At 34.4% G+C, this 18,267-nt stretch overlaps 1 protein-coding gene across 1 annotated transcript in view; it reads left to right on the forward strand.

The window, feature by feature from the left end:
• Positions 1-401: 401 nt before the first annotated feature.
• Positions 402-18,267, forward strand: part of LOC116344350 (caskin-1-like) — a 103,004-nt gene continuing 85,138 nt past the window's right edge. Inside the window, exon 1 of the mRNA XM_031772844.1 lies at positions 402-1,669. The gene's annotated coding sequence lies outside the window, so the exon portion shown is untranslated. The remainder of the gene's footprint in view (positions 1,670-18,267) is intronic.

Raw genomic sequence — 18,267 nt, forward strand, 5'->3', positions numbered from 1 at the left:
GACGGCCAGAGAGTGAGAGACGATTTTGCTTGATACATTTTATTTTAACTCTCCGATGGTTTTTTTCTTTTTCAAATATTCTATTGCAAGCATTTTGAATTCTTTTTTTTCATCATGAGATGATAAGTTTACATGCAGTGTGTGCAAAGTGGTTTGCTTGCGTTATCGCTTCATGCCCGAAAAGGAGTTCAGCGAAACGTTCAAATTGGAATACTGTACGATAGTAATCATCATCGTCATTGCCGTCATCATCATCGACGTCTACGTCGCCGTCAACGGTGCGGCACTTTGCATTCGCTACGCACATCCGTGTGAATGAACGGTAGAACAACAACAACACATGACGACGATTGTGTTTAATGTGCACGTAAAATTCGGTTTAGTTTACGTTAGGTCTGCAATCGAAACGGTTGTTTATATCGTTGGTTTGTTCGGGCTCGCGTAATTTTATTACACACAAAAAGAAGGACGAACTATTTTGATGAATATTGAATATTCGGTATTGATTTCAATACTATAACCCAACGGTGAAATTTTAAAGTGAGTGAATGAGTGAATTTCGAATTTATTTCACGTGAGAATTGTGTCTGCGACACATTCCATTCAACGTAATTTTTCGCATGAGTTCCATTTGTGGCATAGCAAAATTATGCAGTTTCGTTCATTTTCTTTTTTTCGAGTTTTTTTTGCGTTTGAAATTGTGACACAAAATAAAGGAATTTGTTGACTTAACTACAATTTGGTTGTCAAACGAAAACAAAAAAAGAAATGTTTTTTATTTCATCGCGAGCATCGAAACTATTTTAATCGCATGAACAAACGCAATACATATATAGCAAAATAATCAATTCGGTTTTTTTTTTGTCAACAATAAAGGACAAAAAGGAGAGAAAAAACTTCATAAATTATTGCCGAAGAAAGCGATTCGCGCAAATCCACAAGCCGATTGGCAAAACATACCGAAGAATAAACGAAAGAAAATATATTATATTAAATAAACGAATGTGTAAATCAAATTTTTATGGTTTTTGCATGTGAATCGGGCGATTTTTATTGGTCTTTGTTGCATGTAAACAAAATACCAAAAAAGCGGCTTTACCAAAAAAACAGAGGAAAATAATTTCCATTCAGTAAAAAAAGAAGAAACGATATAAAAAAACAACTAAAATAATAAACGAAAAGAGCAAAACCAAAAAATAATAATTTAATGCGATTGCTAGTGAATTTTATTACAATTCGAGCGCTGAAAAAATAGTTGAGTGAGTACTGTGCACAGAACAACGATAGAAAATTAGTGTTGTGTTCGGTGAATGATTTAATATTCGAATTGAAATCATTGCACTAACGGTGAAGAATTATAAACACCAACCAAAAAAAGTTTTATTGGCGAAAACAAATAATAATAATAATAATTTTTGCAAATAAATCAGAGTGAACTTTTTATTTGGATGAATTTAAATGGGTTACATACAAAACAAGGAAAAAGTGTTTTGAATAAATAAACGATTCAAAAAAAAAATTGAACCATTGTAAAGTGAATTTATTGAGTGTGCTTGAGAAAGAGTTCAAAATCTCATAAAAACTTGATCACAACCTGTCAGTGTTATATTTCGACACCAGCAATATTGCAACAGCATCGGTATTTGCAGAAATATATTTTCAACTGAATGTATGTGAAATATTTATATCGTAATTTTTGTATCAAATTTCGTTCAATATTTAACAATTCATATCAAGCATACTAATATATCAATCGGCGATTCATTCTTAATTTTTTTAAAAAGAAAAATAAAATACATCAAATTTATGGGATTCCATTCGTTTTTAATTCATTGTACGAAATTATGATTTTTTTGAATGAACATTTTGCTTTGCAACAATATACAATTTTATTGATGATGTTGAGAATTCACGTTTTGTTCACGTTCAGAAAGGAACGGACACAAAAAAAAATTTTGGTACGTGATTACATTTTGACGTTTGAAAAGGTCTTTCTTTCTCATTGTTGTGCATTATTATTGTTTTCTTGGGCATGTGAGAGTTTTGTTTAGATTGTTAAACTACGGCGTTAGTGTAACTCAACCAAAACTCTCGCATATGATCTGTTTGTTTGAAGAAGATAGAGAGAAACACAGAAAAAAAGTCGCTTCACTCGAAGAACATTCGAAACACACACTCTGGGACTTCTGTACACAAACATAGATAGAAAAAGACAAGCAACGAGTGTACGTGTATGCATTTGGATTGTGAAACGGTCACTACATACAAACCGGTATTGATAGTATGAGTTATTCTTTTTTTTTTCGTTTAGTTCATTTCCATTGCATTGGGTCAAATTGTTCTAGAGAATAGATGAATCTATTTCTTGTACGGATCTAATACACCAAAATTACATGGCATTACAAACACATTTACACGACAAGTGTAAAGAGATGAAATATAAAAAAAAAAACGGCGAACAGAAAGACAGAGAGCGAAAACGTGTAATGTTTTGTACACACAGGGAAACATCGAATGGTCTCTTATATCGACACAACAAAAGTGTATATGAAATGAAACCAATACTGATTCGATTCACATGTACAGCATTCGGTCCATTGAAGAGCGAAGAGTGAATAGAATGAACGATGATCAAAAACACGTTGAAAACCAAACCATACGAAAGACAAGCACAAGATAAAAAGAATCAAAAGAGAGAGAAAAAAATAACATACAGCATTTAAAATGCTTCATCTTACTGTGCCGATTCTTGAGAAAAAAAAAGAATAACACGCACACTCACGCAAATGTTCTGATATACGAATGAACGAAATACCATCAGTGCAATACATGCGCCACTTTATCATTGTACATGAACTGTTTCGATTTTGTGTATTTTTCATTCAAATACTTTACCATCGTTTCACTTATACAAGCGAGAGAAAAAAACAACACGGAAAATATATGGCAAGAAATTGCCTAACAAACTGAATTCAACACAGAACAACATCAGACGGATTTTTTTTTAAACCCATGTAGAGGAAGAGCCGAACACCAACAATAACAACAGAAAAGAAGAAATACAATTGGAAACAGATATAAAAGGAGAAATGATATTTTCTTTATATTCTTTTCGTGGTTTATTTTTTGGGCATACACAGCACAAAAATTCACCTTTTTATCATCGAATACGAGATGGTTATTTTTTTTGCTTTTTTCTGGATACGTTTTTTTTTTGCTCGACCATGAGTCTTTTTCTGTTACACGCCATGCTTTCCTTCTTTGGCTTCGCATACTATGCATGAATCGGTATTTGAGCTGTTTGCATTTCGTTCGATGCTGTTTCGCTCTGTCAGTGTGTGTAGAATTGCGTTTATTATGTGTACTACTACTGCCATTTTTGGTACGCGCTTATCTTCGTTTGTCCGTACGGAAGCCACAAAAACACGTTTGGTTCGAGCACACATTCTTCAGATACATATATTCTTATTTAGTATTTGTCAATGTGTTTTCATTTTACTGCTTTTGCAAAAGTACGGTCTCGAACATAGATATTTCATAGGGCTTTTTTCTCGCAATTTATATTTTGTGTGGATGAAATACATTTTTTGCGTCGCAAGCTATTGATAGATAGAGAGTGAGAAAGCAAAAGAGAGTGCGAACCAAGCAGAAGAACATAAATACTGAGAAACAGTGTTTTTATCCGGAGCTCAACACCGTTTAAAGTAAAAAAATGCATTGAAACCATCATCAGAAAGCAGTATAAATGCGCCGCCATATAATAAGACATATAATTGCAAATATCTGTTCGCTATGCATACAAATACACAGCAAAATTTCTGTTGGTATCAATTCTCTCTCTCAGTCTCTCTCTCTCATGCAGTCGTTGCGCCGTCTTCATGGAAATTGCATCAAGAAATAGTGAAAATAAACACACGAGACAAGAGCAACGACGACGACGGCAGCGGCAGCGACATCGACAACGATGACAACAAAGAGAAAAAACAACATCGGAAAGAGATAATAATAGCGTGCCAAGTACTAGTTCAAAAATCTATCCAAAGCAAAAGAGTTCAGCTGCCACGGAGTTTGTCGCATAAGGCTGTTGTGTCCATTCCGGATCTTTTTTTTACGGTCTCTCATTTATGGGTGCTGTTTGTGGCTCATTTCGTGTTGTCTTTTCGACTCATGATACCACATCAGCCTTAACTATTCGCCTCTGCGAATTTCTTTGTCGTTCATTTCGTCGTTTTCCTGTGTGTTCATTCTTTTCATTTGTTGTGTGTGCATTTAATGGTTGTCGACGTTTTTTTTTCTTCTTCTTTGCCTGTGCACAAAGTACGCGATTAATATTAGCATTTCTTATTCGGTTTTTTTCGTGGCTGTTGTTGCTGATGGTGATGTCAGTGTGTATCTCTATCACTCGCGAACGGTGTACATCGCGCATACTGTGCACAAAACTGGACACACGGAAGATTCACTTTGTGCTAAAGATTATTATTTATTTAATTTTGTTGATTTTTGCCATCTTTGCTGTGTGTCTCTGTGTGTATTTACACTTTTTGCTGCTGCAATTTCTTTGCAAGCGTCACTTCTTTTATTGTCGAGTGTATTGTTTTTCGTTGTGTGCCCGCGCTCATATATTTTTGTCCTCTTTCGAATTGTTCATTTGTTCTGACGCGCTCCGAAACAAAAGACAGCGGGCAAGATAAGTAGAGAAAGACACACAGAACAGAGAGAGCGGAGATAAAATTACAAAATGCTTGATGCACTGTGTGCCGTCGTTTGCCAAGTAAATCGAGCACATCGTTTATAAACTATTAAAATAACAGTGTGCACATCAGCGAAAAAAAAGAAATTGTATATGTGAGTGCGATGCATGAAGGACATTATATGAAAAAAAGAATCGAGGTAAGAATAATGGACGGATTTGAGTTACGTTTACGTCGAGCGCTTTAATACAAAGCAACAAATCGCCTCGTGTTGATTCAGCCAGATGCAAAGCAAAGAAAAACAAACGAAATTACGTTTATTTAACAAGGAAAAAACTACATCGCATTAATGAACATAAAAAAAGGTCCAAAGACGATCCAAAAAATGAACGTTTCGACCAAATTTGCGCTTGCATAATCGTATTCGACATGCACGTGAAGGCAAATCCATTTTGAATTATGCCTGTGTAATGCATGTGTTTCTATTGAATGATGCAATTAAATGTTTTTGCAAATTGCATACTTCGAAAAAAGTGCACCGCCAACAATGAAACAACACACCTTTCAAATCATTAGCTTTGAAGCGCATCCCATGCTTAAATTTCAATAAACAACCTGAAACACTATCAATCATCGCAAGAATTCCATTGAAGTCTTTATTGATTCGATGCGATTATTAACGTATTTTTTTTATTCTTGAAAAATAAAAATGAGGCCACACACATCTCGCATATTTCATTTGATATTATCGCAATTTCAATAGAGGTATTTATTACATTGGCAAATTCTCGGGAGGATTTTTTGTTTTGTTTTCATATTTTATGCAATTCTACAAACACGTCTACGGATTATAATTTTAATAGCCTTTCTCTTTGATCTTTTGCTTGTCTTTCTCGATGCTTGTGACGATTTGTCATGTTACAATGCAATGACAACTTTGGAATTACTACTGATTTTTTTTGCCCATTTATAAAAGTCATACCGAAGTTCGCAGAAAAATTGTCACAAACTTGGAAAATAATCACATTCCGTTTATCAGTCTGCGCAGATTTGTCAAGAGAGTTGAATGAATGCGGAATATTTAAAAAATAATGTATAGTTTTTATAGTGAAAAGAAGAAGAAGAAAAAAACAATCCGCGCATAGTTCAACAAAAATTAAAATCGTTGAACAAATACGTAGACTGAGATATGCAAATAGGAAGCCATCAATTAAATCATGTTATTTGCCCACTGTTTCTACTGCTGGCCCCACTTGAATAGTTGGAATTCTGTTTTTTTTTCAGGTGCGTGTTTATTCTCCTTCGCTCGGATCATATCAGTTCACATTTAACATTTATGTTAAAATATATGCGTTTTTTTCTCTCTCTCTGCCTAGTTCAATCTAAATTCGTTTTTTTTTTCGCCTAATAGAAACAATGGAATCGACGATCATTTTAAAATGTTGTAGGTATGTGCATTTTAAATGGAATAAATGCGTTCTTAATTTCATCTCATTGTTTATGTATGCTTTTCAAAGTGTGTCCAAAAAGAGTTCAATCAGGCCGGAGCCGTGCATGGTCATGGAAGCGGAAAAATTAGTGCAATTTTATGTTTTATTCATGTTTTAAATACATTTGATAAAAAAATGGAAATTACATTTTTTTTTTCGTTCATATTATTATTATTTATTTAAACGATCTTTTTTGTATGTATAAGAATGACAAAAAGACTCGTGCACGAGATATCAGACAGACACTATACGCCTTGGCTATGGTCAAGCCATACCATGAATGATGTGAACCAACCAACCCACGAAAACCATTGTTTTCGCTCACTTCAACCACAGTAGTGGCTCTCCTCTTAACTGTGATGTTTACAGTTTGTTTGAACGATGAGAACATAAAAATATGCTTAACAATCAACAAACACAAAAATCAAATGAAAAAAAAAACCATGAACGAAAAAAAGAGCGCTTAAGACATTCCAGATGAACGATATTAATTAAATGGAACATCCATTTTATAATTTTTCGTGACGTTCAACAGATATTTCAACAGGCATCCAGCTGTAACACATAGTCACAACAGTTTCATTTAATAAAATGCTCACTTGATTAATTTGATGTGAAAGTTTTAAAATTCGTGAGAAAGCATGTGAGGTTGTTTGCACTACCATACAACTCTTTGGCCGTTGATGTTGTTCGGTCGGAAACACTGGAGAAAAAGAACGTCCCAAATGTTCAATTAACAAAATACAAAATTATTTGCTTTGATGTCGATGATGCTTGCTCTCGACTCGTGTTAATTACACTCGAAAAATTTTGTAATAAATTGGGCATTGTTTTTACCACTCTGAGCGCACACAAGGCAACCATCCAACAGTTGATTTTGCTGGATTGTCAGACAAAGTTCTGCCCGAATGGGAAGTGGAGAGAGAGATGCATGTCCTTCCACTTTGATGGTGATTTTGGTGTATCGATTTTTAATTGTGTGCAGCTCAATGATTGATCATAGAGCTCTGGTCGAATAAGAATGGAAACAGCTGTAGCGTGATGATGATGGAGATTCAAAATTCACAACACTTTTTTTTTCTTCATCCAAGTGCCCTGCATCTGTGCCTGACATATTGTGTATTTTTTTGTTCAATTTGAGAACTCATTCCGTTTAATATGCTGTCTCGTCAAGTGGAAACACATAACAAATTTTTCAATTGGCTTATTAATTTCAATAACAGTTTTCAATAATAAATAAAATTTATTTCTTGTGGTTTTTTCGTTGGTCGAATTATTATTGTTTGCTGTTTGGCAATCGTATAATTAATGAAAACATATGAAAATAAATCTATATATATTCAGCTGTATCAATTGATTGATGGATTGGTTTTCGAAGAAAAATTCAATTTCATTTCACCATAAATTATTGATATTGGAGTCAAACATTTCAATTCGACATTATTATAAAATTTAATATGAAACCGAATAAACCAATAAAATAATTGAATCAAATTCGGTATTGGTTGTGGTTTTTCTTCTTTTTTTTTTTAAATGCATTACGCTCTTGACGTAAATCATGTCGAAATCAAACGATTAATGCATTTCGACAGAAAAATAAAACAATTTTCAAGTCCAATTTAGCACATGAATATTTAAATGGCCAATTTACATATAGATATTTATCGTTTAAAACAGACAAAAAAAACATAAAATAAAGCTGTTGTCGAATTCATTCTTTTATGCTCGCATTTACTGAACTGATGGATTCTATCAATTTTCAATTTATTTTATTCGAGATAAGGCCGTAAATCAAATGTCGTTCATTTTTCAAACACATCGACAGGTAGCTAACTTCTTTCATTACAATCGATTCGTCAAATATTTATCCCGATCTGATGTATAAATCAATCAAACGGCAATCACGTCTGCGTCACATTTAGACTTTGTTAAAAAAAAGACGTGAGTTTTAATGTAAATATTTTGAAAAAGAGGACACACATAAAAAGGAAAATGAAGATCCGTAAAATCCATGCGAGAACACATCGGCGACAGATGAGATTTGTAGACGTTTCAAAACCTACATCAAACTGAATGGAAATTCGTATCCGATGTGAACACACATACACAAACACATACACACATATGTGTCATAATTTTAAGTAAAATGTATTTTATCTATTGCTCTGAAATCTGTTTACGTTGACAATTTATATGGTTTTTTATTGCTCTATGACTCCCATTGACGATCCATCATTAGGATCTTGTGCTAGTCACAATAAAATCTGTCACATCAACATTTTTTTTTCTTTCACTGAATCCATGATTAAGTAAACATTCTGAAGCAAAATGAAAACAGAACGAAGAGCACGAGCAAGAAAAAAACGTTTGGTTCATCAGATTTTAGCTCTCGGATCGAATGCTCTTTTTTTATTATACATGTATTGAGCTAGCTTAGATGATAACTGCTATCTTGTGAGTTTCAAATCACCGTTTATACTCGGCACCCATTGCTTGAATGTGAGCGTCGAAAGTATGCAAATGATTCCATATAGAATTATTGCGTGCCACAGCAGAACATGAGATAGTACATGGCGGGAGAGGAAGTGCAGATCACTTTTCAACTGAATACAGAAGTGGCCAGTTGCCTCCTTTGCATGCATGCACAGTTTTCTGATGAAAAAGTCATTACCATGTATCTATATACAGATTAAAATGAGTACAGCAAATTCAGCTTTGAACGAATATTGATCGATACATAGTATGAATTTTTAAGAGAAGAGACCGAAAAAATCAATAGATTTTTGATGCTTCACAATGCAATTCAAATATGTATATAAACTTTTTGAGTGGCTTTTATTGTTATTAAAATGATTTTATCGCTATTCACATGAATCGTAAACACTCGTCTCTGATTCGCGTGAAGCTGTGGCATCGACTGGCGTAACGAATTCATAATTTGCCCAATTAAATTGATGAACAGAAAAAAAAAACACTGAAATCGATTGAAAACTATTGTTTGATTGATTCCATTTGAGCGTATACGCGTACATTTTGGATGATTTTCAAGTGGTTCGAATGGTTTTGCCATTGTGCATTCGGATTTCATTGTGAGTAATTGATTGACAATCGCGTCTATTAGTTTCGTCGACGTCAGAAATGTGATGTTAATTTGATGTGCCAATATCAATTGAGTTTGGGTTTCTTTACCTCCTCGGTTCATTGGCTGTTTACATGTTGAAAGCCAACAAACATTCTCATTACATTTTGATGAATCGTTTACTTCGAATGCAATAACAACAACGAATAAAATGCCGCTCAACTCTCTACACAACAAAGACGCGACGGAGAAACACTTTAAAGAAATCGAATGAAATTCAAACTCAATCAATACATATATAAAAAAAACTTAAACTAATTTACCTATATACGATTGATCTTTAAAATACCGAACGAAAGCAACGAGTTACTCGAGAGAAAAAAAACAGTCGAGAATGAAAATACAAACTGAAAGTCATCGTTGTCATTATATTTATTGTGTGTGTGTGTGTGTGTTGTCGATGTTGTGTGCAACTCTTGAAGTTGATACAATAAAGAGTCAACTGATAGCAACTCACCGAGGAATTCACTTTGTTCCATTAAAGACGAAACGAAAAAAAACCTCACGAGAAGAAATCAAATCTATTAACCGAAGTGAAAGAAGAAGGAAAAAAATATGTACATCGAATGCCAACGGCAGCTCTTTGCACTCTTTGGTAATATGCAATGAACGATGGTTGCGCGATCACAATAGATAAGCGAAAATGTTAAAAGGCAATGCAAGAAAATGAAATTTAATATATTGTTGCGCAAACTGACGTTACACCGTTCGATATCCAGCACTTAAAATTCCGTATCGCATTGGCATCAAAATAAAATCGAAGCATTGGAAAACTCGACGCTTTCATTCGTTCGTTCGTATTTTCTGATCATTTTTCGATTGACAAAAAAACACCAGTGCACTCAACAATCCGGGCACAAAAATATTGGCTGGTTGACAAGAAGTAGCAATTCAAATGGTAAAGTAATAAAGAGAATGGAGCGAAAGAGAGAGAGAGAGAGTTCGTTCGGCTCAATCGAATGCCGCACCATATCGCGTAACGGGCGCAAAAACTAATAAAATATTCTCCAATCAAGAGCCAACATCTTTATTCGCCACACGACCCAAGAAGTGGATATTTGCATTTTGCATGGAAAAACAACAGCATTATGAATTGCGCCTAACGCTCAGCGCTGTTGTCATTTTATGTACCAAAAATTGCATGCGATGTTTTATTTATGTTCGAAATTTATTCATGCGAATGCAAACAAACTGTGATAATTTCGTGGCGATGGTGCGCCTGTGAAACTAGAGCACCTGCATTGTCTCATCATGGTTGCATTCACTTTACAAACTTTTAACACTGGTCTTTATCTTAATTTTATGACTCACGACATGAATCGTACCCAATCAGTTACAGTTTTAGACTTTGTCTCACCAAACCAGTTTCAAGCACACAATTGTACACTTTTGTTTGGCGAATGGAAAAAAACAAAAGCAACAATTACGATGGAAAATAAAATATTTGCTTCGATTCCATTGGGATGGTTTTTTCTCACTCTAACAATAAATTGTGGTTTGTCTTATCGATGGTAATTATACACACACAAATTGTGCCATTCAACTGGATTTAGAAAGTTTCTGTTTTTTTGTTTCTCATTCAACGATAAATGCAAAATTGTCTACAAATATAGTTTGCATTAAACTGACTGTGCAAAAAAAATATATATTCGCTTTAAAATGATTGATGACACACCTCAATGAATCAATTCACCAAATATTTATCGAACTTTGATTAAAAAAAATAAGAAATTAATTCAATCGTTTTTTCGTTCGCTTCTGCGTGCCTTATCAACAAAACTGTAGAAAAAAAACCCAACGGAATCGGAAAAATCCATTAAATTAAATAAACGTCATTAATCAGTAAAATGCTTCCATAAAAAGTAAATATTTTAATGACATCCATGTGAATTCGGATGCATGCTCCGATCGCGTCTGTCATGTGCATTTTCTTTCACTTTGACTCATTACATCAATTTCTCCAAAGTGATAGCTGTAGCGAGACCCGTTTTTCTATACGGCGTGTTCGATTGTCAAGGGAATAAAAAACCAAGTGAAAAATTAAAAATGAGAAACATTAAAATAAAAACAAACTCCGCTTAATTGTTTATCAGATATGTTTCGTTGCAGGTCTTTGGAAAGGCCACATTTTCAATCTGTTTTTTTTTTCTTGTTCCTTCGAGTCGTTTAAATGATGAATAGATATTTTTGGTGTCGTATTTATAGATTTGTTTTGTCGTTTGGGTCAAACCAAAACCCAGCGGGGCAATTTAATTTCTTATCTTTCATCCTTTATCGGCACCATTTCATTTTCTCGCTTTCTCTCTGTACCTCTATTTTCTCCGCGCCATCCCAATCGTTCAAATGCACATATTACGGCACAAGCATGTGTGTGTGTGTTACATTTGTGGGAGATAAATTAAATGCATAATTAACTTGTTAATGGTCAATGCCTATACCGTAAATTTTGTGTACGTTTTGCAATCATTTCATCGATTAAATAAGTGTTTTTCATGCCAGCCGAGAGCAAAAAATCAATTTCCTATTCCAGGACGATTTAATCGAAAACTTATGTAATTTTCTCTCTTTCTCTGCTTCGATCTCGCTTAAACTGAACGAACTCGATGGAACGGAAAAAGCAATTTAACAGGACAAATATCAACCATTCAAAATGGAGTGGCTAATTGAATTTATGTCTCGCTTCGATTCATACGTGTCGAATGTAAAACGTAGCATAAGTTTAGTTGAAATGGTCTCGGGAATTGATGGCCAAGCAGCAATTTAGAGTTTTTTTTTTTAAATAAAACTATTAGTATAACAACAACAGCAGCATGCCACGAGAGAAAATGTTCTTTCGCGCGCACAACAGACATATACAGGAAATATTATCCATTAGCATATTTATACGAACGCCTTTATGGCTTGACCACGGCAAAATTAATGATAATGAGCGAAACACTGGAGAATTAAAAAAAAATCATATAGCCAACAATCATGCTGAATAAAAACCCACAATAAAACCAAAAAAGCAACACACACACCGAAAATAAAACGAACCATCTACAGTTGGAAACATCGAGTCAAGCATCGAAATGCGATAGTGATTAGAATCGAATCCAATGAGCAGAGAGTTCATGTCGATTATTTCTGATTGCTTTATTTGCTTTTGTGTATCAATTCGCCGGTGAGCTGAATAATGGTAATCGACGCAACGTTGGTAACGATGAACCTGTTCGATGGAAAGTAATTTTTTTTAATCCGTTGATTTGATTCTCTGTATCTTCTTCTCCGGGTCCAAAACTTTTCGATTCATTTGTGTCCATCCATCTCACCATCGCGGCATATATATATACGATTTAATCACGAAGTCGTCACATAAATTTTCGATGCAGCTTGGAATAAAGGCGTTTCACTGTCTTATAAATATATCGGAGTTTGTATTGTGATGGACAACATGGGCTGACGTAACCGATTCATCCACTGTCTTCACTGGAAAAAGGATCGAAGAGAAATTTCATGTAAAATATGTCTGTACCTAGAATCGAAACGTATCGAATTAAATCAGAAAAGAGAATACCACTATCGTGGAAAGAATTAAATTCAAAAAAAAAAGAATCCAAACCGTTCGTAACAAACAATAAAAGGAACCACTATCGTCTAAATGATATTCGATGCGGTTTTCATTTTTTTACATAATATTTTGATGCCGTCTCTTACCTTTTTCGTTTTCTTTTCGTTTTCATACCGGTGTGATTTCGTCTACCATGAGAAAATTGACCAGACAACAAAATATGAGCGCATGTGACACTCAGGTATACACCAAACGAGATGAACACAGAACGATTGATGCGCACGAAACAACTTATCATTCAGTCTTCAACAACAAAGTGATTTCGGATGCGAAGACCAAAAACCGGCTAAATATTTCGATCCAACGAAATTTGAATGTAAAGATCCAAGCAGGAGAAATGATTTATGAACTTGATCTTAATTGGATTTTGAGCCATAAGAATCACAAAACATAAACAGAGAGAAAATGTAGACGTATTTTTTGTTGGTGTTCACAAACTTTCCAACATAAAATAAGTGGATAAAACTGGCAGTTTGAACTTTAAAATTTTCTCACCAAGTATACACATACGTTAAAATGCAAAATCGTCTCAATCTTTTCGTGTGTTTTTTTTCTTCATTGCGGTAAAAAGAATCATTTGAGCGTGACATGTTGCAGTGGCGAATATTAATGTACATTGTGTATTGTGTTCAGTAAAGCACATTCATGTTGCTTACATGAAAATTCAAAAGTCTTGTTAGAATAAACTTTATATCCGTTTATTTTATTAGCATGTTCCATTTTCTCGGCACATGTATATCGACGCTGAGCTGGCAAAACGCACGCGTGGTTTGCATCGTTCTGTAATGAAATTACTGTAACATTCATTTTGGTATATGCTCCATTCCGAGATACAGTAACCGGGTATGTACATTTGGAATTTGGTACTCACTGTAAGCCTCGAGAAATGCGATTGCAAAACGCACACACACGTTTCATGACGTACTTAGCTCTTGCTACTATTTCCCGATGTCAGTGTGAAAATGTTGCCATTTTCCACATTACAGACACACACACATATGCAAATGTGATTAGAGTCGTAGAATCCATTTGTATATTTGTTTCGTAATTAGATAGCTCGCAGCAGAAACCCCATTAAAATAATATGCGAGCTATGGGCTAGAGCCAGACGACTCATGCTATGTTTTGTATGAAAATTCCACAAAAACATATTCACTCCAATTGAATCCCTTAAAAAAACGTTACACTCACACAACAAATACACAAGTGCGTGTGTACAGCAGTGCAGACAAGTGCCGACTTTGTGTGTGTGTGTGCGAAAGTAAGTAATGTAACGTCGCTTGTTAAACAAAACAATACACGCACGTGCATAATAATATGAAAAAAATAAAATATTCTTAAATAATGACGATTTAAATATCTAAATTTGATGCATTGTAATAGTGTGTTTCAGTACACATTTGTTTGCAGGCGATTTCCCAAGTTCTCTGCTCAAATTGGCAAAGTGACAAAGCTGACGAAAACCAGTCGCAATGAACACGAAGACTTCTTCTTTGTATTAACAAATGAGCACTTTGTTCATCATAATTAATTTTGATTTTCATTTGGTAGCGATTTTGTCTTTGTACTTTGTCGTGTTTTTTTTTTTTGCCTAATTCTAATTTATTCAAATCTTTGGCAAATTTTCTAAATCCTGTTGTTTCTGTTTTTATTATTTTGAAATGTTTGTGAATATCTCAAAATATGCTAAACACGACAGATATGAGAAATGTAATGCCCATAACCAACAGACGAATCGGGTGTAATAAAATACAAATGAATCAACGCGCGGCGAAGAGGGAGAGAGAAAAAAATCGACGCGAACACCAACCGTGCCGAAATTGATCTAAACATGAAACTGTAATTTGAATATTAATTACACTACACTAATTTTTGAGATGAGAGAGAGAGAGAATGTGATCCAAACGTGTGTTATTTTAGCACAAATTAATCTGATTAGATACAGTTTCGCTGGTATCTGAAATTGGATTCAAGTGTTCCGCATGCGAAGTTGTCTTCGCTAATTAAAGTTCCAAATAATTAAGAAGGAATTTCGGTTTTGAATATCAAAAAATGTCATTTGACACGAATTTGATGGGAAAAAAATCGAATTGTTTCACACTCTTTGAAGCTACCGACATTCGACGCTCACTCGCGACATTTTTTTCTATCATTGTATTCAATTTGATTCGTTATTGGTTTGAATCACCAAATCATTCAATGAAAACCAATACCAAATCAGTCACATCAATATTTAAAGTGACCAGCGAAACGGAGCCCAACACAATGACATTATTAAAAAAATAAATAAATAATTTGTCGAAAAAAAAAATCAAAAACCAACAGAAAGATTTTAACTGGCTCTCCTCGCTTTTTTCAGTTTTTGGAATTAATTAAATATTAAACGAATCAATATTTGGTTTTTTTATTATGATTGACATGTGTAGCGACGGCTTTTTTGTGGTCTCGGTCACATGTGGACAATCAACTAATGGAAGCATGAATAGAAATTTGTTAAATTTTGACGTTTTGTTCAGGTTTGGTGCTGGAAGATGTATCTCACTGTGTCTGTGTGCGTACACATTTAATGGAAACCAATTTGTTGAATACTAAACGCTCTATTGTTACCTCTATTCAAAATCGTTCAAAATAAAACAGTTTCTTCACAGCAATCGCCTCAAGCTACTATTGCTAATGTACTCAGTCGAGTGATTCAATGCACGCACCCATGAGTGCTTGGTTCTGACGTCATAGAGAATGATTATTTTCAATAGCTTGAGCAGCGATGAATAGAAACATTCTTGATGGAGCTAAGTTATCGTTTCAATGAGGAACAAAAGATTTGAAAATCAACTTAAACTATGCTTCAAAGGAATTAATTGATAAAGTTTTTTTTTCTTTAGCTCATCATTTTATTGAAAGTGAATTTAAACGATTGATTTGATGCGATTGTTTGTCGTTAACAAATTTCTATCAATTGAAATTCAATCAAAACGAAAGCGGGCGGAAAATTAAATGAAGCACTTATTGTGCGTTACACAAACAGTTATTAACCATAATGAACGCTTTGTACCAACGCGTGATATTCATCACATCACCAAAATATATTTTATTAACAATAAATGCTTTGTATTGCGTTTATCTCAACATTCCCCGTAATGCTCAGATAACAATGCCCGAGATAGTGCAATAGCCCGAAATATGTTGAAATATCAGAAAAAAACGTCATTAATACAGTTTTATAAACGCATTTCAAGCGATGTGGCAAAACGATTTATGATGTTTAAAAACCAAAAAAAAACATGCTGATGGCAAAGCGAATGCCAACACATTACGTTTCATGTTTTTTAATCAGCCACTTAAATCGTTTTGCTTCTCTAATTTTTTTGTCGAAAAATCATTCAAACGTGATATTTTTCATTGTAGAGGTGGTTCAAGAGCACACCATCAAGTTGAGCCAAACAAAAAAAAACCGACTAAAATTCAAGTGTTGGACTTTATCGTCGATGTTTTTTTCTCTTCTGTAGCATAATTTGTCGATATTCTGAAGAGGTCAAACAACCATCCGTTTTCTGCGGTTCACTGTTCACAATTCGATATCGCACCGACATACGAGCGTCACGAAGAAGAAAGTACAAAAACTGTAATAGTATAAAACATTTTGAAATTGTTCGGTGCCTAGGAAAGGATCGAGTGGAATAACAAACGATGACGTCGATTGGGGAAACTATCAAAACATTTTGTGGCTGATGGCTAGCACAGAAAGAATCAACAGAAAAAATAAATAAAAACAAAAACCAAATCTTAAACAATATCCATAATTGTTCTACTTCGACAAGCACATGCTCACTCGACTGAATCACTTGCACTTGAACCGAATAAAAATAAACAACAATATGGTCACCGAATGAAAACATGCTCAACACACTGTTGTGTTGTTCTTCTGTTTCAGCTCCGGTTCTCACTCGTTTCGATTTCTTTGTTCGTTCGCACATCAAAATCGGTTTTGAAAATCAAATCTCTCGAGTACTTGAGTTTGTTCTATGGCTTCTGATTGTTACAAGTGTTTTTATTTCGGTATTTAAGATAGTTGATAGAATGCAAAACTAAAGTATTTTGATGGTGTTGTAATGTAAAATGGGGAGTTTTAAGTTGAAAATAAATTAACCGCTTTTACAAAAATTTCAATGCAAATTGTTCTACGGTGTAAATGAGAAAGAGAGTTTTAAATAAAATAAAAAAAACCGTGCGAATGTCGACACACTCGAAATTATTGTACTGAAACGATTCTCGTGTTTTTGTTTTAAGTGCAGACATAATCTCGTTTCAATCTGAAATCTCTGGCTTGTCTGATGCATTTTAAGTTGTGTTTTATATAAATCCACATTTATTTAGCCAATGATGAAAATGTAACATGTAACCGAATAGAGCGAGATGTAATTAAAAAAAACAAGAATCCGCCACGAATTGAGATGAAAAATCGCTTGATTTCTACCTAAATTGCAGATAAATCATTTTGCCAAAGTCATTTGCATATTTTTGCATATGCTTTTGACTTTTCGATGGAGCAACAACGAAGCAGAAAAAAGAGTATGTGATCGCGCGCGCGCGTATTCGCCATTTAAGTGCTAAAATGAATAGTAAAACACTTTCCAACATTTTGCGAATCGTTGAATTAAATTGTTTTTGGCATTTTTCTTCATTTCGTCTTCGGCTTACTCTATAATCTTTGGTTTTAAGCTGCCACCATCGCCAGCCCGTTAATCACGACAGCCTCTGCTTCCGAAATTTTTAATTAAAATGACGTGTAGAAATTTGAAAGAGAAACGAAGAAAAAATGCTTCGACACAACAAAAAATGGTTTTTCAATTAAACCGAGGCGAAAACGAGATATTTTCGTTGTCAAAAGTGCTCTTTGCGATGCATATTCACGTGGTAAATGTTGCGATAAAATCAAGCATTATACACACACATACCAATTCGTGGTGCAATCTCACCGCGTATAAACATCGGAACGGACTGGTTGCATTTTTGCAACCATTCAGTTTAACTTCAAATTCAACTGGTACGCCAAAATCAACAACAAAAACCGACGAGAGAAACACGATTGAACAAACAGGCACGCTTAGATCGAAGTGGTCGTGCGCACAATGCATGAGTGCGGAGAGAGAAAAAGTATGCCATAAATTTCATTTGCCATTTTTATTTATGACGACGAACATAAATCAATTAGTTGTTTCCCATTTGAACGCCGAGGATTGAGTGCATAAACAAAACATTCATAGGCCAGCCAAATAGCAGAAATTGGAACACTACATCCAAAATGTTATGTTCGTTGCAGTTTCTCCATTGGATTGA

This window comes from Contarinia nasturtii, unplaced genomic scaffold (assembly GCF_009176525.2).
Source record: "Contarinia nasturtii isolate CC-2019 unplaced genomic scaffold, AAFC_CNas_1.1 Cnas_scaffold_1037, whole genome shotgun sequence".
NCBI lineage: Eukaryota > Metazoa > Arthropoda > Insecta > Diptera > Cecidomyiidae > Contarinia > Contarinia nasturtii.